The following is a 20,319-nucleotide window of genomic DNA, read 5'->3' on the forward strand; positions in this document are numbered from 1 at the left end:
GGCCAGCCCAAGGGTTCCAGTCTGGGGAAGCGCTCTTTTTCTGAGCTCTGGAAGTTTCACCGGGGCCACGTGCATTTTACTGGCTCCATCAGCCCGACTGCATCCTTAACTGCGTGTATCATTTCTTCCCCTGCCTGTGCCCGGTCGCTCACACCCCGTGTTTTGCAGGGGTGGTTCTGGGGTTCGTGCAGGCAGCAGCGAGGTGCCTCTCCTCCCCTCCTTGTGCACCGAGGGCTGGCCGCTCTTTAAACACCCTCGTTTTGGCGGATCTCTTAGGGAAACTGCTTTCAAGAGCAGCCACGGCTCTCACCTCCGGGATAAAGACATGGAAGCTCGCTCTGCGCCGGGGCCAGGCTGGCTCACAGCTGCTCCCCCCTCTCCAGATCCGCTCTCTGCGGTCCTCATCTGCGCTGCTGTCCTCCTCAGCCCGCCCTGACCTTGGCGGGGGATGTTTTCCTCGATGCTCCCGGAGGGGGGGGCGGGTGGGAATCTCATACTGAGTGACGCTGGCCAGAGAGCAGCCTTACTTTTTATTGTTGTCTTTAGGTCTGCAAAACTTTTCTTAAACATGTAACATCTTAGGAACTCATTCTCGATTATGTTTTTGTTTGATTAGCTAATTTCTAAAGGATGACTTGACCACAGTATTTTTTGCTTGCTTTTTTTCTCTGGGGAGGAGGGTTGGAGGAGGTGGGAAAGAGCTTTATCATGTAAAAGTAACCATCCTAGAAATTCCGGGTAATAAATTTTCAGGGGCATGAATGGTTAAGATTCTTCACTCAGTAACACAGTATGTGAATGTGGAATTTTTATGAAGGAAACAGTCTCTTTCTTTAAAAATCTGATTTATTTAGGAGGTACTTTTCAATGACCAAGTAATTTTAACCTTCAGGGGGAGATTGTGGTGGGGGAACGGGAGGAGGTGAGTAAAGGAGGCTTGGATCTTTGCAAGGGTTTGAAAATTCACATCCCCTTTAATGATTAAACTGGCAGTATCTTTATTTGGATGTTAAAAGCTTTTTCTTACATTGCAAACATTCTCAGCAAATTTACAGTCAGATATTTGGAAACAGCTAACACTTAAAAAAAAAAAAAAGAGGAAAGAGGAGGGCCTGTTTGAACTAGGAAACAAAATTAGTGGGAATGACTAAAACGACAGGACTGACCCCAACACCATTAGCCAGGGGGGGGGAAAAAAAATTCCATTTCATTGCAACTATGTTATTGTTTACTTTACCATACACATCCTAATATGGTTACCTCCCTGTCAGAGGCGGCCAAGCCCAGGGGTTGAGAGGCCCCCTCCGGGAGAAAGCTCCTAACTGCCTCTCAGACAATAAGAAACAAACGGTACAACTCCACAAAAGGCTTCCCTGAAAATAAGTGTCAAATAAATCCTACAGAACTCTTGCTTCTGCCACGGAGCTCTGTATACGCAAACCTGTTTTTATGCCATTGCTGCCAGGGCTGAGCTGCATTTGTTTGGAAATAAGCCATTGCATATTCTTTTTTCCTTCTTTTTTTCTTTTTTTTTTTTTCTTTTTTCTTTTTTTTTCTTCTCACTTCATCTGAGGGCTCTGGATTAATTCCTTGAGACATATCTTTGCATACCTGTCTCATGAGTTATGTTTCCTGGAGCCTTTTACTAGGAACATTAAGGTAAGAATGTTGATTTAGCCCGGGACCTTTGTCACTCAAACTAATGCTCATCAGTGATATAGACATTGTAAAGAAATATTGCGGAGGTCTTTTGTGGTCCCCCTCCCAAACGGAGAGGTGCAGTTGCTTTTAATTGTCATGCATGGATTCGGGGTGGGGGGGGTGGTGGAAATGCCACCAGTTGTGGATGATATGGAGCAGAGGTGTACTCACTGCTGTAAACACTGGTAAAGACACCCCGATCCTGTGGCAGCCACAACAGTTTCACGAGAAGGCTTTTCCCGTTGTTTCTTCTAATTCTTCTCTACTTGTGGTGTTTCTTTCTTCTTCCTCTTTTTTTTTTTTTTTCCCCTTCAACTCTCCTGATCTTTCCCAAATCCTCATGGTCTTGAGGCTTGCCTGTTATTATCTGCAACTCCAGAACAAAGGTACGTTGCTTAGCTCTGTGCTTCGGGGGAGGGCCAAGTTATTTTGGGAGGGATGTCTTCCTAATGCATGAGTGGCTGACCTAAAAGGGGGGTGGGGGGGAGATCATGCCTAGAGCCGAGGGACGAGAGAACACGCACTGTGGCAGTTTTTATGTAGTGGAGTTTATTTTTATGCAACTTAAAGAAGCAGCAGCATCTTCGGTTAGAATGGACTGTGTAGCTCCTGAAATTCTACACTTGATGTCACTGATGTGTGTATATTGCATTACCAAACCGGGGTTCAGACATTTGGGGATACTTGAATCTATGACAGCAGATAAGGTTTTTTGATTGGCTTCTACATCCAGTTTATCAACATTAAATAAAGGAGCTAGGATTTTTTTTTTTTCTTTTTCTTTTCTTTGGAATTTTAATGTAAAGGTGTGAGTGTTTGGGTGACTGGCGTACGTACTTTTTTCTTTTTTTTTTTTTTGGTCTAATTGCTTTAATTCCCTGGGCACCTTCACTTATTTCTCAATGATTGTGTTCTCTCATTTTGCGTAATCTGGTGCTCTGTTAGCGCCAAGGTGGAGGTTGGCTGTTTTTAACTAATTGTGCCTTGCTGGGTGGCAATACAATAGAAAAAGTACAGACCACAGGAAATTCATCTCCACCTGAAAAAGGGACTGGAATAGAGTGTGCAGGTTCATAATGGAAAACAAGAGCAAATTAAGCCTTAGTGAGGGATATTAACAAGCGATTAATCATAATAAATATGTTTGGCAGTGTTGGGTTTGCATTCTATAGTTTTCAGTTTAAAATAAAAATCAAAGTCGGTGATTAGAAGAGGAAATAGTTCTTTGGCTTGTGAGAGGCTGGGCTGTACTTGTTCATTAGTTCAAACCATATTAAAAGTGAGCAGTTTGTTCCAGAATCAAGTACATCGTTCCCAAGCAGATTTGAATACATCCCCGTCCAAATGCAATCTCGGGTTCATGCCACGATTGCTTGGCTTTTTCTGAGCATCTCCGCTTCAGCACGGAACTCGAGTGCTAAGAATTTTATTTTACATTATTACATCGCTCGCACATTCCTGCTGCTTTCTTGGCTGTGGATCATCTCTGTGCATGCACTGTAGCCCCGTCAAGGTGAAGCTCTTTGAAAAATAAAAATCCAGTGCATTTAACCAAAATGAGCTTGAACAGCCTCAAAGTTTGTATCTTAGAAAGCTGCTGATTATGCTTGTCGTAAAACATATCTGAGTGGTAGGTTCTGAGTCCAAACAGAATCGAGGGCTGCTTTAGAGATGTAACTGTAGTCTGTGCTTTTAAAGAGGTTTATTTTTACTTTGGGGCCATGGAGGGGGTGATTGGAATTAGTAGCCTTTAATTAGACGGGGAGATATTCAAATTTTACAGGGATTTATGTTAGAACATGGAATGGCGGTGGCTCTTTCCTCATTATGAATCCTCCCTGCACATAATGAGGTTCATCATTAGTTGATGGAGTGAATTTGCCCTAGCTCTACCTTGAAAGGCACATAATTTACATACTACTTCAGAGCCTAAGCATTAATGGATTCCTCGATGAATAAAATGAAAAGCTACTTTCTTTAAATTTTTGAACACTGTTTAGATAATACGATTTTAATAAGACATTCAATTTGCTTGTTAAGTATATTTGAAAGTGCCTTTTTTTTTTCTTTTTGGGAAAAACATATTTTGGCTTGCCTTGCTGTATATCACAGTGGATGGTTACCCTCACAGATAAATCAGAGAACATATGGGGTACATTGTAAGGAAAATGGGGAGAATCTTAGGCAGAGAGCTATTTTTAACACGTGAGCCTCAAGATTATCGATTGTTGTGTAGAAACTCTTCTGACATGAAATGATTATAACAAAAAGGTTGGAAAACAAGCATATAATTTGTGTATGGCTTTGCATATCTAAAATGTGCATGCATGTTCATTGCAGCCAATGCTGACAAAATAGCTAGCTGCCCCTTCTGATTTATTTTAATGATGGAAGAACAGGAACTTCCTTGGTGCAGCTGCATGCTTGAAACTGCTTCGATGTAGCTGTGATTCAGTGAGGGGACACGGAGCTGGAGGCCGTCTAGTGGGTAATCAGGTCATCAGGTTAGGAGCGCTCTGGTCTACCCCATAAATTCAGCAAGTTTCTGGCTCTGTCACTCTTCCGCCTTTTCGGTGGAATGCGGAGAAAATCAGCTTTGACTTGGCGTGATTTGAACACGGATGTCTTTTCAATAAGTGGGGGGGGGGGGGCGGTTGGTAATAGCATGTTATTGAACATGTCCTTTGCTTGTTGGGGACAGGTCACCCCGGCATTGTTATCACGGCTGCAAGTGGAAACAGGTTTCTGGTGGTTTGTCACACTCAGGAGCAGGGAAGGTGTCTGAGTATAAGCGGAAGCCTTGTTTTGATAGAATGCTTTATTACCTGAAAATGATCAGCATATATTAACATTAATAGAATAGTCCATGTCATTCTTTTTTAGGTAATTTACCTCTGCTACAGACCTGTCTGCCGGAAAAGAAAAAAAAAAAAAATCTTCCTCTCTTCTAAAACATATATTTGTTTAGAGAGTTTTCACTGAAGTGTACATGACAATTACAGCTGTTCATTAACAAAATTGGGTATTTGTTTTAAACTTTAACCAATCACTTTGATATGCTAATTATGGTGTAATTTAATTTGAGCCCTGTAATGATGATGCCGTTATTATGGACATAAATGATGCAGTTAAGCTGAGAGTAATCTCATTTGCATACTGTACATGCCAGTAAATTAAGCCCTTTCTTCGACTGCTTCAGCTTTAATTTTCCACTTCTTTTCACACAGCTCCTTTTCAGCCCCTCTCTTATAAGCCCACTTGGTAATAGTCCTGATGACTGTTTGATGTGAAGAGTTTCTGCAGCACAATAATGCAGGACAGAAGATGTAACATTTAAAGGATTCATGATCTTGCTGAGTGTTCCTTTAAGAAGGAAGGATTAGAGAGGGTGAGGGGAGACAAAGTGTCCTTTCCATGGGATATGGCAGCCGCGTCCGCGTCCGCCCCCGCCCCCGCCCCCCGCCCCCTCCGTTAAACTCAGATGTGGGACCTCTTACTTATAAATGTTCTCCCACCCCACCCCGGTACCGTAGTTTACTGTCACAAATTGTGTTGCGTTCAACAGCAGTGAACTTCACGTGATGGCTGATTGTAATTACCCCATGCTGGTTGGAGGGAAAGTTTAATTTAGCCCACATACTACAGTTCTTCAAATCTGGGCTTATATAGATGAGATTATAATTTTGAAACAATTCCGAAATAGACTGACTGCCATCTTCAAAAGGAACTTTTTTTCCCTCCCATCTGCCTTGATTGTCAAAAAACTACGAGTTTCAGCTAGTTCTATGAGAATCCACACAACTGCACAAGGATGTCCTCGGAGTCGAAGCCCCTGGCTGCTGCCCTCCGTGAGCCCAGAGACCCGCTCTGTGGCTTTCTAGAGCGTGGGTGAACCATGATGGCTCCAGTGATCCATCTGAACCAAAGAATGCTCAGGGCATAACTAAACTCTTCTAACTGGTGAGCGGGTTCTCCCGTGGCTTGTGTTGAAGCCGGTGGGAGTTGAGTGGGTGTAATGGAGAACTGCATTTAGCTCTGGCTTTTAAAGAGGGTCAGAGGCCTAAAAATAGTTCAGACTGCTTCACTCTCCTGCAGGCTACTTCCTCGACAAATGGGAGAGTATTAAAAAAGAGAAATAGGCTGTGTCCATCCTCGCGTCTTGGAACTGAAAGGCTTGCCCTTCCTTCCGAAGGGTTTTCCAGTCCTCTCCCCCTCGACCCAAAGTTTTGCCGGTTGACGCGCATCCCTTCCCGCAAGCTGTCCTGTGTCGGGAGCCTCCTTTGCTAGTAACCTGGCAGGCAGGCAGGTACTGCCATGACCAAGGGCGCATGTGGCTTCCTCAGCCTGGTAGCAGTGACAGTAGGGAATTTCTGCCTCACTTCGGAAGTCTTGATGCGGGTGAACATCTCTTCTCCCAGTTGTTTTTGAATGAAGCAGATGCTGCCGCACTGTTGATATGATGTCAGGCTGTTTGTTTCAAAACAATTTGAACTTAATGAAAAGTATAAACCTTTACAGGCTTTTTCGTCCCCTTTATGTAATTTCAAAATTACCGTAGGATGCCAAGATGTGCAAAATGCTTGTAAACATACTTGTGTGTGGCTGTCATTCTGTATCCAATATTGTATTTTTCCAAAATGGGAAACCTTTTTGTTTTCAGTATAATTTAGGGAGATAGGGGAAAGGAGATATGATTTTGTGCCATACTGTAGAACTTTTGCATTTTTATTAAATAACAGAGACTAGACTTCCTTCGTTCAAACCAAGCTCCTAACTAAGCGGACATTACCGCTGTGAAACTTCCTATTTTTAGGAAGGGGAGTAAACAATGAATGAAGTACCATAAGAACATAAGCTCCTTGAAGGCCAGGTATATTTATCTGAATTTCCAGTACTCGGAAACGTGCCTTGCCACGTAGTAGGTGTTCAAGATGTAGTTCCTGATTCAAATCAGTCTGCTTGCTCCTGTAGGCTTGTGAGCATCAAATGAGAAAATGAGGAGGCAAATGCTTTCTAAAATAAAGACTTCGAATATGCTTGATGGTGTTTAGACGGTAAACCCCATCAATCCGCCCTTCCTCTGGCCCCTCCCCTGTGTGGGAGCCACTCACAAGGATTTACAGTTAGGTAGAAGCAATCCTAGATGGGAAGCACTTCAGCCCAGATTATTGATGAATACCTGTAATGATAACAACTAGCAGCTATTGGGCAGCAGCTATGGGCCAGGCACGGTAGTAAGTGCTTGTCGTAGGTGATGCTCTTGAATTCTCCCAACAGCTTTTCCAGGTAGGCACTGTTCGTTCCATCTTTTTTTATTTTTTTTTTAATTGAAGTAGAGTTGATTTACAGTACTATGTTAGTTTCAGGTGTACAGCAAAGTGATTCTGTTATACATATATATGTATATGTCTGTATTCTTTTTTCAATTCTTTTCTGTTAAAGTTTATTACAAGATATTGACCGTAGTTCCCTGTGCTGTACAGGAAATCCTTATTGTTTATCTATTTTATATATGGTAGTTTGCGTCCATTAATCCCATACTCCCAGTTTATCACCACCCCTCCCCCACTTACCCTTTGGTAACCATAAGTTTGTTTTCTATGTCTGAGAGTCTGTTTCTGTTTTATAATAAGTAAGTTCATTTGTACTGTTTTTTAGATTCCACATGTAAGTGATACCATGTAATATTTGTCTTAGTCTGACTTACTTCACTCAGTAGGACAACCTCTGGGTCCATGCATGTCACTGCAAATGGCATGGTTTCATTCCTTTTTATGGCTGAGTGATATTCGTACCACATCTTCTTTATCCACTTATCTGTTGATGGACACTTAAGTTGCTTCCGTGTCTTGGCGATTGTAAATAGGGCTGTAGTGAACGTAGGGGTGTATGTATCTTTTTGAATTAGAGCTTTGGTCTTTTCTGGATATATGCCCAGGAGTGGGATTGCTGGATCAAATGGTAGGTAGATGTGGTTTTAGTTTTTTAAAGGGAACTCCATATTGTTTTCCGTACAGTGGCTGCACCAGCTGACCTTCCCACCAGCAGTGCAGGAGGGTTCCCTCTTCTCCACACCTTCTCCAGCATTTGTCGTTTGTAGTATTAGTCTCATCTTCTGGAGGTGGCTGCTGTGAGGAAGATGCAGCCCCAGGTCCCACAGCTGTAGGGCTGGAAGCGGGACTTGTCCTCCTTCAGGAAAACTCCAGGGTGCTCACTCCTGGCCACTGCACTTCAATCCTGGTTTTCAATGTAGATACACACACACTCTCTATTGTCATATATAGTGTTAGTAGGTAGTGTGTGCAGAGGTATATGCCATGTCACTCTATCTTAAGTGTGTTTTATACGTACATTTCTCAAACAGCCGCAGCTAACGCTTCACATATTTCATTTGCAAAGAGGCCTGACAAGGTAACTCTTATTTGTCCCTCCTTATGGATGAGAAGACTGACCTTCACTCAGATTAAATTACTGGCTTACACAAACTGGGCTCCGAACCCAAGCCCATCTGCCTGCACAGCCCTTGCTTACTTAATCACTGTACGCTCCCCACTAAGTTGTATTCCTTGAGATCCTATTGTGCTTCTAAGACAGTTAACTTATTTTTGAGTGCCTGTGGTATTTAAGGTCTTTCTTATTTATTTTATATTCTGGGGATTTAGACTTTAAATGTGTGCTCTAGATAACTGAGACATCTCCTAATTCCCCAGTTATAGTGTGATGTCAATTCCTGGCAGGAAGCCAACTTCCCATCACACCTCCCCCCGCCACCCCCAAACATACAAACTAAAATGTTGTTAAATTCTTTTTTTTTTTTTTTTTTTTTCCTTGGGGGAGGAAAATGCTATGCTGCTTTCTTCCCTGTGATTGAAGCCTTTCTTACTTTTATCTTGACAGGTGACAGAATGAATATCAGCTGTAGGATTTACAGATATGTGGGTCTATAGATGTTTGCGTGTATCCCCACGGACATGTGCAGACTCATAGCTTGTAGTCTTCCTTATCTGTATTGCAGGCCACACGTAGAGAAAGCAGTGAGGCAATTTTAAGGAAACGTGCCACTTCCTTATCCTAATTCTCCTCTCCCAGCACTGTCCCTCTGCCCCATATCTCAGCAGTCCCATTTCAGGCATCTAAAGTGATAACGGTGTGGATGGTATCCTTTTCCCTTATATTCAGAAACTCTTCCAGGATCTTGAAATGCCCTTAGGCCTGCGCTGTCCAGTATGGGAGCCACTAGCCAGAAGTGGCCGCTGAGCCCTGGAAGTGCGGTAGCCCGAATCGATGTGCGAAATGTATAAGATACACACTGAAGTTCAAAGGCTTAGTTTAAGAAAAAAAGAATGTAAACGATCTCATTACTAACTTTTATATTGATTGTATGTTGAAATTAAAATATTTTGGCTATATTAGGTTAAATGAAATATATTAAAGTAACTCCCACTGTTTGTCTTTACTGTTTTAAACGGGACGAATAGATATATTTAATTGCATGTATGGTTTGCGTTTGTGGGTCTCATGTTTCTGTGAGACAGTACGGCTCAGTATGTACATCCTGCCTCTCTGTACGTGAGGACTAGTAGACAGGTGGGAGGGGGGCAGAGATTTATCCCCCAAATGGATAGAGGGCCGCACTGAGCATGCTCCACAGGGGACCTGGCCTGCAGCAGAGGCTCAGGAAATATTTCGGGGTGCAACCCTGGATAGCAGTGTTTCTACATGGAAGACACTAAAGAAATAATCCCTTCAGTTGTTTCAACACCTTATCCTTCCTAATCGCATTGGGGATATTGCACTTACCCTACCGTTTCAAAAAACTTGGGCTTGGAGAGTGTTTGTATACCTAGCTGTAGCGCCCTTGACACCAGTAGACCTTGGCTCATCGACTCTAGCGATTCCATTAGCGTAGGTCATCAGAGAGAAGAGAATGGGGTTCCTTGGATGTTCCAGATGGCCCTCTATGCTGGGCTTTGATAACCTGCAGGAGCTGCTACAGGGGTCCCTGGTGCCCCAGGCTCCTATTGGGGCATTTCTCTTATTCTCTTATTAGATGCATTTGTCTCCTTGAATCTCTCTGATACGTATTCTTTACCTAGCACAGGCGTATCCTGCCTTAAGTAAGCTTTAAGTGTAAGTGTAGTTGTATTTTTAAGATAGAGACAACACGCTATGAATGTACATTATTCAACAAATGTTGATTAGGAACTGGTATCATTAGGTGTGGTGGGCTCCCTGCCTTCAGAAAGCTCATTCAGTGTGTAGACAAGTAAGCAATGTCGTAGATAACTTCAACTTAAGTGAAGTCAGTGATTGCTGGATTGGAGCTATGTTGTTTGCCTTATAAAAAGACTATTTGATTTTGTTTTTTTAAAGAGGATTCATAATGAGTAGCCCTTAAAGCGACATGCGATCCCCCATTCAATTTATTGTACAGGTGATCTAGGTCATTGTAAATTTTCAGTAACCCCTGTGGAAAAGTGAGCTACATACTTAAAAGTTTTTTTTTTACCCCCCTCAACATCCATCCCAGTTCTTAAAAACCCAGGGAAGCTTGATCTGCAGTCTTTCCTAAGATTTTTTTCCCCCCCATCAGCATAGATGGAAGGCTTCACTGGAATGAACATATGGGAATTATAGCTGTCACCTCATCCATTAAAAGCAGGCATTCAAGTGGAATATTATCCCACTTTACTTTTCGGTCCTTAAGAAGTCAAGGGACAGGGTATTAGATGTGAGATGGCCTTAGGAAGACTGGGGCCTGGCAAAGATCAGTCCCCAACACGAAATGTGCCCACTTCCATGTTAGGCGCTGAAATTGTTCACCTATCCCTCTGCCCTTATCTGCCTTGAAGCTGCAGCTTCATTCGTATCGGTTGGTTTTTAGGGTGTTTATATCTCTGGGCCACTGGCTCCCGGCGATGATTATTGCTTGAAATTTTCCATACACTGCTTCCGTTTTCAATCACCCTACCCTAGTTGGCCTAACATCGACTCTTTGAACTTCACAGGGGAATCATGTTAATGGTAAATTCTGCCCTTTGCATAACGGAGGAGGAAAATGCCTTTAGCTGTCTGCGCTAAACAGTTCCTTGTAGATCCCTTGGAGAGGAGAGCCTCCACCCCTACATCAGCCCCACCTTCCAGCAAATCATCTTCTAAACGGAAGCAAACAGCTGTGCCTGGGGATGTCCCTGAGGCTGCAGAACTTCGCAGGCAGTGCAACTTGCAGCTCTAAGGTTTTGAAGGGCAGCCCGACCCCTCCTCAACCCCTACCTCTGTTAGGCTGTTGCTGTCCCTTCTTCTGCAAGGACGGGTTCTGGAAAAACAGCCTTGGGTCCTCCTGGGTTGTCGGTTTTGCCCGGTGGCCTCAGATGCAGAAAGTGAGGTGTGCTGATTGGATTAATTTACAGTTGGAATATGATGAATGGTTCGTCTCCTTTTACTGTGTTGTGGTTTGAGGTATTTGGCCCTAAGAGCGTTTGGCAAATCTTCCTGTTGTCCAAAAAGATTTTTTGTGTTTCGATTTAATAGTTCACGACTTTTAAATTAAAAAAAAAAAAAAAATTTGGGGGGGGTATCGATTCAGTTATACATACGAAAGGTATTTCGAGGACTTGTAATTAGAGGCAGACCCTTCTATCTCCATCTCTCCAAATCGATATGCAGGAAACAGCACTACCGAACATTCTGGAAGTAAGCTTGTACCACTAAAGGTCAGTAATGGTTGTATAAAAGCTAAGGTTAGTAGTGGCTCTAACATCCAAGATAAGAACTGCAATCGCAGAGAACGTACAGAACAGGAACCCCTGGGAAAAGAGCAAAAATTCTGTCATGTAATGATGTTTGCTTTGGGGTAAAAGGAACACTGATGTACCAAAGCCTTAAATTCTCTTTCTGATCCGTTTTTATGCATTCTAAATGTTTGTCTAGCTACCCTCCTAGTTGTGTTCCCAAAATGTATACGTCCTCATCCTCTCTTGTCCTTCATGGCATCTGCAGTAATCACTTGGGGGGTACAGCCTGTGCTCTAATGTTCATGTCAACCTTGGTAGGCTGTGGGCTTCCGCATCCTTCGATCCATCCCTCTCCTTCAGAGTGCTGTCAGGGGCTCTTTTTCTTATAACTTTGAAACCATTTTTCTTTTTGGAATTCTATTTTCTGTATTCATTTTTTAAGATCTCTTGATGTGGACAAGATCCCTCCCTCGGAGAAAGCATATTTTTTTGTTTCAGCTTTTGCTTACTACCATGAAGGTGTCATGGAGCATGAGTTCAGGGGTCCTGTAGAGCGATCGCCAGCAGATGGGTGGGATAGCTGTTACTACGCCTCCCCTCTGCCACTTCTCGCAGCAGGCATTGCTAATCAGTCCCAGCACTCTTTCTCAGCAAGCCTGACTGTGGCCTGTGAATCTTTCTTTTAAAGAGTGCCAGCCTCTGCTAATCGATACAGTGCTTGGCATGAAATCTCTCTGCCCAGTTTGGTCTGTTAGGTTTTACTGTATGTGAATTTGGTGGATTGTATGCTATTACTACATGGTGGCACGTATTGTATCTTAATACTGTCAGATTCCTTTTATATTATCTCAGTCTGCTAAGCCACTTACACCTTCAGAGTTAGCTTTTCGGACACACGCTTTTTTTCAGACGTAATCTAGGATACACTAGACAACTCCCAGAAATTCCTTTCAAGGTGATGATTCTGAAATAGGCCAAGTACCAATTCCCCTTTGAGCTATATAACTCTTTCTCAGGTACAGAATTTCTTGTGCATGCAATTGGAAGGATCACCCAGGAAATGGATGTGGCCTTCGTGCAAGAGATAACATTGAAGTATGGACTTTTTTGCCCTTTGGCAAATTGTCTAGTCCTGTCATTCTAAATTTCTGGGATTCTAGGTGCTGACACCCCACCTTCTTGGCTGTCTCCATAGAACACAATCCAGTTAGAGTCCTCTCAAATTATTTATGCACCAGAAAGGGAAAAAAATAGACTTTCTCTGTCTACACATCTTGTCTTGTTTTTCCTAGAATTAAAAAAAAAAAATGAACTCCATATTTTAAAAACTTTGCCTGGTAAATAGTGCTTACCGTCTGTTAATTGTTTTCTAATGCATAAGATGAAATTTGTAGCGTCCAGAACTTATTCCAAAATCACCACTAGGTCATTGAGTCGGCGTGGTCTCTCTCCTACCCCCACCCCTTCGGATACTTGTGATAAATTAATTCTCTCTTGAAAGATTAGAAGAGCTCTCCTAGTTTTTCTTACAATGTAGCTGTAGGTGGGTTGGTTCTTCCTTAAGTATTTGTGTCACCAAAAGTCTTGTTTCTCAGTCCCTTGAACTTTTAATGTAAAAAGGAGAATCGGTTCATTTTGTTTCCCTTGAATGTGAAGAAAGAAGTGTATTTGCAGGTGTTATGATGCCTAAACATTACTCTGCTTGCGTTTGGTTGTTTTTTAAAACTTTTAAAGCCTACATCTTCACTTTTCCACGTCAGGATGGGTAAAATTGATTCATGGTTCTTGTACGTAAAGAAGCTATTTTAAACCGAATTGTCCCCAGTGACAGAAAAGGGGGACTTTTGCTGTCAGTTGCAGAAATGTGGTTTTTCACCAAAGCAGTCTATCCCTGAACCGGAGTGGATTTGCAAACTTGCTTTTTGAAAGAAAAATATGCTTGTATGATGAAAGAGGAGAGCCAGAAACAGGTATCTGGATAGTCAGAGTCTACTGGGGTTTTTTGCCCTTGCTCTGGCAAGCCTGCCATACTTGTAGGTGTATCTCAAATGGAACAGAATGTGTGAAAGCCATTTAAATGATTATTTGATAATTTAATAAAAGAAAATGCTTCAAGCCACCGCACCCCTCCTACAGTTGATAAGTGATGCCACCTACTGTGAAAATATTTTACAAAACACTTTCGTTTGGAATCAGTATCAAATAGTGATTTTAAAATAAAACATGTGTAGAGTTTTCTCTCGGCTCTTCCCAGTTCTCAGAGCAGACTGTCAGCTCCCCGCCCTTGAGTTTATGTCCCATCTTTTTTCCTACCCCGGGTATGACTCTACCCACAGGTTTGGCTTGGCAGGTTTTATCTGTTTATTGGTTTTTAGCTAGGGATGGACTCAATATATTTGTATTTAATTTTTTTTTTTCTTGCGTGGTAGTTGCACTGAGCACTTAAAATTCTATCTGTTCGCTCTCATAGGTGAAGCAGATGCATTTTTACCCCCTCCTGTTTCTTTGTTTTGAGGGAGCAGGATGTTAAAGATCTCAGCCTTTCGTGTGTATGAGACGCACAGTGCTGACTCAGAGGAAGATTTTGTGTGCCCAAGGCATTCTGCTATACAGGTATAACTTTCTTGGCACCAGAACAACTCAGAAGCACCACATGCCTTTATCATCTCACTGGCTAGTTCTGTGCTTGTGCTCTCTGAGAAACTGGTTTAAAGAACAACAGCAAAAACGATCTATTTAGAAAGTTGCACAGTTTGCTCGGCGTCTCTGAACACTTCACAACCACATGGCGATGATCTTGTAAGGCTGCAGCCTTTGCAAGGTTGCCTCGTGCCTTTTTCTTCCTTTACCCCCCGCCCCCTCCCCAGCGCTGTCTGCATTGGCTCCTGCTAGCATTCCAGGCAGCCCTGCTGTTTGGGGCACCTTGTGGAACTCCAGGCGGCCTTAGGAGCTCTCATTGTGAGCAGCGCGTTTCCAGGGAGTCCTGAAGGTTGCAGCATCTCAGAGATGATCTGAGCTTGACACAAAGTGGCTCAATTATCCAGAAGCCCTTGATGAAGCAGTAGCCCTTAAGGAGGATACTCAAGTGGTCGTGGAGGATTCCAGAACTGAAAAGAACAGGCTGTCCTGCCCATGCAGATTACTTCTTATTGTTGTTACTGTTTACTAGACAGTGGACACCTTAATGAGGTGGGTCAGAGAACCCACTGCAACTTCTGGCCTTTTTTTTTTTTTTTTTTTTTTTCCTTAAATTTTAAAGCTCTTTTGGTGACATTGACTAGAAAATAGTGGAAAGAAAGAGACATCGCTGATTTGCATATTCTACAAAGCTATCGTGGCGCCATATGATGAAATCGGAATAAGTACAGAGATTTTGAGAACTGTCTTCTTCTGACAGTATTCAACATTAAGTATATACTTAAGCAGTAATGACTCTGAACCTACGCTTTGCATTCATGAACACACACCATAGGGTGACGCTTCAAGCTCTAGGTGAAGCCAGGATTTTCTGAATTATGTTTCATTGGGGAATTTTTACCTTTTTTTTTTCCTGTTTATGACAGTCATTTCATCTGGTTTTATAATGAGGTCAGGAACAGGTGAATGTAAAATAAGTGGAGTGATTTCTGCATTAATGATTAGGCTGTTTTTTTCAATTAAAAGTTCTGGTATTTGAAACATACTCTGGACTTTAATCACACTTCCCAGTAATTAATCAGAATAAAAGATTTTAGTGCTCCTTGATTAGGTACAAATGACTGTGGCTACCTGTCTGCAAGAAGTCGGAGAAACTGACCTAGTGGCTAAAATTGGGGGGAAAACCTGGGGTCATCTCTGCTTAATTTTCCCCATTATTCCAGTAAATATAAAGAATTAGCACTTGTGTAATATAGGAGTATACTTAATTCCTTCACCCCGCCCCCTTAAAAGGCCAACTGTTCCCCTTTATAAAACACAGATCTGTGTATTAAACCAATAACCTTTAATAAATGAGACAACAACAACAAAACGCGCAATAAAAGCGCTTGACTACGGAGCCCTCTCACAGCACATCTTCAACATCTTTTGTGTTGCCACATATCAAGCTACTTTATGGACTTCTGCTGTGGCATTGCCCTTCAACGAGAAAGCTTTTTCCATTTTGTACCATAAAGAATATTATTTTTCTGCCAGCCAATTTTCTCTGTTAGTCACTAATTGGCTACATAAATCTCGGGTGTTGAGAATGAGGAATGTTTCAGTGTCATAGAGTGTAATCTTCACCCTTATTTACCAATTCATTAAGATTCATTGATGCAGGATCGGTGAGAGGAAATGACAACATAAATCAGACCTCCAACATAATGACCCTAATCAGTTGGGAATTGCTGGAAATGTCATGATGAACTATGTCCTTGTGTTAGCGCCACTGTACATTGTCATTGCGCTGCTTTACGAGTGGGACGCATCTTCCTGACACTGACTGTATTTAACGAAAAAAGAGTTGTTAAAAACCTGATTCCATTAAAGCTATGAGATCTATACAAGGTCCTGTGGTATTTAGCCCCGCGCCCTTTACCTCCATTGTAACTGCTTAATGGAGCTGCAGTTTAATGCACATTTAGAGTACACCTGAGTAAAAACTCCCCAGGAAAAAAAAAAAAAAAAGCAACTTGATTTATAGCTTGTCCTGTCTTTATTTAAACCAAGAATTTCGGCATGTATGGAGAATCAGAAATTCTCACTTCTCCTTTTAGGTACCAAATCTCTTGGCACTAAAGCTGAGGAAACATCCTCTGGACCTAGAACCCCGTAAATATCCTCTCCTTCAGTGACGTGGATGATTCAAACCTCTGTCTCCCCAGGTTTGCTGATGGTAACCGCCAGTCATTCCTAGAATAACGCGTCACTTCGAAATTAGCAATAGAATTTGACAGGGGCTCATGTAGAGAGATTTCTGGGTCCCCTCCTACCCCCAAAGGTATTGATTTTATTCCACCATGTTCTTGGAATCAGTTCCTGGAAGATCAGGGGTTGCCCAGCTCTTTGGTTTAATACAGGTTATTCATTTAGCTGTAACGAATTAATCGGCGACAGTATGGGGCCAGCCCGGCTGGCCAGCCTTCTTCCCTTTTACTTATTCCTTATTAAAATCTTGACTTTGACCAGCAGGTAAACACTTTTCCGAATGTGAAGACTGAAAATCATCACCTTATCCTCCTTTGGTTATTTATTTATTTATTTTTCCATTGAGCATGATGGTGACCATTTTTTTTTTCTTATCGTGAAAAAAAATCTTTAATCTGTGGTATAAGGCTGAGAAAGACCTGTAAGAGGACAAGACAAGTTTACCTAATCTTGACAGCTCTGGGTGTAATCTCACTCTGCTTGTGACACGTCAGACTCTAAGATTTATAACTCCTTAATCAAATGTCTAGAAGTCTCAGGAAATGTTATCACAGGACTTCCTTTCACATGACTTACTGAGAACTCAATAGACCGTTAGATAAGCTCTAGACTCAGCCGGACCTTGGAATAATTCAGGTTGACTAGCGCTTCTTTGGGGGTTTTTGGTGCCGGCAGGCGGTGTTTTCAGTCTGTTTGGGCAAGGGTGGGTTTACAGCCCCCTTCTATCAGGGAGCTCTGTTGCTCCCAATAGAAAGACACTGTAATTTTTTCATGTTCTGGGGTCTTGAGATCCAGCAGGACCTGTGCTCTGCATCTCAGAGCCACGTGATAAGGGGATTCTGGGGAAACACGAGTGTGGTAAAGCTGCTTGCTCCTGGGCCGGTGACGTGTTCCTTGTGTGGCTGTTGAGGCAGCCTCAGAAAAGGGTCTTGGGTCGGCAGTGAGGAGGGGACTGCAGCGAATCGGGAGCCACCCATGCGTCAACGGAGGCATGACTCAGAGCGTGCGGAGTGCCGCATCCTAGAACCACACTTGCCTTCTCATGTGGTCCAGGGGACCCCGGCACCACTGATGCCACGAAGACCAGAATGACTTTCCCCACCCACAGCCAAACCAGACGCGTCCTGCTCCCTCTGCCCTGTCATCAGAGGGGACTGTCAGCTGCTGGCTGACATCCTGCATGCTTCGGCTCTTACCCGAGTCTGACTAGCGTGGCCGTGCACCATCCCTCTTACTGGCTGGTGACAGCTCACTTAGGGCACACCCAGGGGCTGAGAGCGGGCCAGGCCAGGGGTGGGGGGAGAGTCAGGGAGGGGAGAGGGCACCCCAGAAGGAAGAGGGAACCCCAGGGTGGACACTGACGTCCCCTGTGCCTGGCAGAACCCGCTGCCCAGGTAAGAGGTGTTTCTGAGGTGGCTGCAGCGTGCAGTGGGGCTCTGAGGCCGGCCACAGTCTCGCTTGGACCGGATGAGGATGTCCAGACTGGATAGGGAGCCCTGGGGTGGCAGCAGCAGCCATCAGACTTTCAACAAGCATCCGTGCTTTGAGGAATCCAGCTTCGCCTACAAGAAAGATCCTGCGATTCTTAGTGATCCAGACCTTGCGAGGCAAAATGGGATACCCGGGTTCCTAAGGAGAGATAGTTGAGTTAGCTCAAGTAAACGGGCAGATGAAAATCAACGTAATTTAAACTTCTCCGCCCCAGAGGAGTCCAGCCTCACAAGCTGCCGAAAAAGTACTCAGGCCTGGGATGTGTCAAGTCAAGTTACTGTAAAAATCAAAGTCGTGGCTCAAACATTTAGTCTTCACCCCCTCTCCAATTTTTTTTTTAAAACTTGGATTCATTCAGTTGTTTTTTTTTTTTAATTTTTAAAAATTTTTTACTGGAGTATAGTTGATTTGCAATGTTGTGTTACTTTCTGCTATACAGCACAGTGAATCAGTTAGAGACGTACATAGAGGATTCATTCAGTTTTAATCTGTAACACCACCATTTGTTTCTAGAAGGTGAAAATTGTGAACCTACTGTCTTTGAAGGGAATACTGCCTCAGTGTCTGAAGACATGATTTTTCGTAGTCTAACTTGCGCCCCTGTGGTTGGCACCCTTTCCTGTATCCATTCTCGCTCTGCATCGAATCCCCTCACTCTCTTCCTTTCCAGAGATGCGATTGGGTTTCTGTTCACAACCTCCTGGCTCAAAAGGTTTCCTCCAACCCTGGTGTTGGCGGGGAGGAATCCCAAAAGGCTGGAAAAGGGAAAAAAGTGGGCAGAGAATTGGAAATGAGCGGTGGAAACTAACGACTCTTGATAAAGAAAAATTCTTTACAGTCACAGGAATGTGTAACAGACAGACAAAATACCTTCAAAATATGCAAATCTGTGTTTATCTCAGAGAATTCTGCAGGGAACACATCCGCAGCATTAGCAATTATGACTAAGCTCAGAAGTCCTCCTCCCAACCAGTAATACTTATAAACATCAATATAGCTTAGAGCTTTATGTTAAAATGTTTTTCTCCTATTTCTTTTAAGCGTTATTTATTTAACATGCTTTTATTATCCTAGATGATGTGATTTGGGAAGAAAACATTAATTCTCTTATCAGCTCAGTTTCCTTCCCAGTTGCTGAGCGAATTGAGCTCTCCTAGTAGTTTATGAAGTAAGAGGCATTAAATGGAGAGCTCACTGCTGTTCAGATTGAGCCACTTCTGAAACGTGGCTACCCAGGCAAAAGGGATTGACAGTTTAGCATTTCTGCGGCAAACGTATTGGAGTAACATGGCAAGCGGCAGAATCAGACGCCTTCACACGCTGCCACCTCCCAGCTAGTACCTTTGTATCTGCTGAATTTTTGAGAAACAAGATGCCTTAACTGTTCACTCCATGTTGCTTGCTCAGGCTGACTTGGGTGAATAGTGTACCTCAAGTGATGATTTTGGAAGGTAGCCGGTGTTTGTTATATGCATTGTAAGTAATGTGTATTCTGTCATTCATTCATCCACTTACGCATCTGTTCATTCATTCAAGTGGTATTTACTGTCTGTCTGTAATAGGCTAGGTCCTGGCAGATCTGGGCACCTTCGTAGCTGAGTATTCCTAACTGTTAAACATAGTGCCGCTGTGATCATGTTAGAATAACGTCAGATATATCCTTGTCAAAAACTACCAGTCTGTGGGATGTCCTTGGAGTACACTGTTAATCTGTGACTGTTTTCTAATGAGCTTGATGATAAATTAGATGCTGGTAGCTCACAAAGGACCGCTGGGCGAGGGGTTGACTCTGTCCCATGCAGTCATTGACTCATTTATTTAGCAAATGTCCACTGGGCACGACTGCGTGTCGCTGTGCCATGTGCCGGATCTTCTCCCTTTGCCTTGCTGGATGATATTAGAAGCTTGTTTAAACCTCAGTGTTTTTTTGCTTTATGTCTTTTACCCAGGCACTTCAAATCCTCAGTTTGCTCACAGCCTTCCCATCACCGGCATTGATTGTACTTTACTTCTCCATCCCACGTCTGCTTCCCTTGCTACCCAGCATAGCGCCGATAACTAGCGTCTTGAGTGGTACACTCCCTGCATCTCTCTCCCTCATCCCTTCTTCCTCTACTTCTTGGACTTTGGCAACTCCCAACTCCATGTTCCATCGGCTCCACTGCACTTCCTAAGCTGATGAGTGCTGATGGTGACTCTCTGAAAACCATGCTGAGTACACAGCTCTGCATTCTGGTCTCAACTCAGCAAGCCCTCCTGGGCTCAGCAAGCCCTCCTGGGCTCAACAATCCCAGGGCTTGTGGTTTTAGAGTCCTCTCTTTTACCACATTGACTGTACAGGAACTTGCCAACTACACTTGAGCCTCTGCTCCACCGTCATCTGATCTCAGCAGATCCTTTCAGTCCTCTTTTACTATAAAAATGGTGGTCATGTGACTTGCTAAACTTCCCTTCTCTAAACTCAGAATCCTCAGCCAGTTTTTCTCTTTGATCACCTCCTTCGTCT

General features: G+C 43.2%; 1 protein-coding gene across 10 annotated transcripts in view; it reads left to right on the top strand.

Annotated features, from left to right (window-relative positions):
• Nucleotides 1-20,319, top strand: part of FOXP1 (forkhead box P1) — a 601,805-nt gene that overhangs the window by 320,883 nt on the left and 260,603 nt on the right. Inside the window, exon 1 of one of the 10 annotated variants that reach the window (XM_032648547.1) lies at nt 16,267-16,290. The exons of the other annotated variants lie outside the window; for them this stretch is intronic. The gene's annotated coding sequence lies outside the window, so the exon portion shown is untranslated. Of the gene's footprint in view, nt 1-16,266; nt 16,291-20,319 lie in introns of those variants that run through there. 10 annotated transcript variants of the gene reach the window in all.

Source organism: Phocoena sinus, chromosome 11 (assembly GCF_008692025.1).
Source record: "Phocoena sinus isolate mPhoSin1 chromosome 11, mPhoSin1.pri, whole genome shotgun sequence".
Classification (NCBI taxonomy): Eukaryota; Metazoa; Chordata; class Mammalia; order Artiodactyla; family Phocoenidae; genus Phocoena; species Phocoena sinus.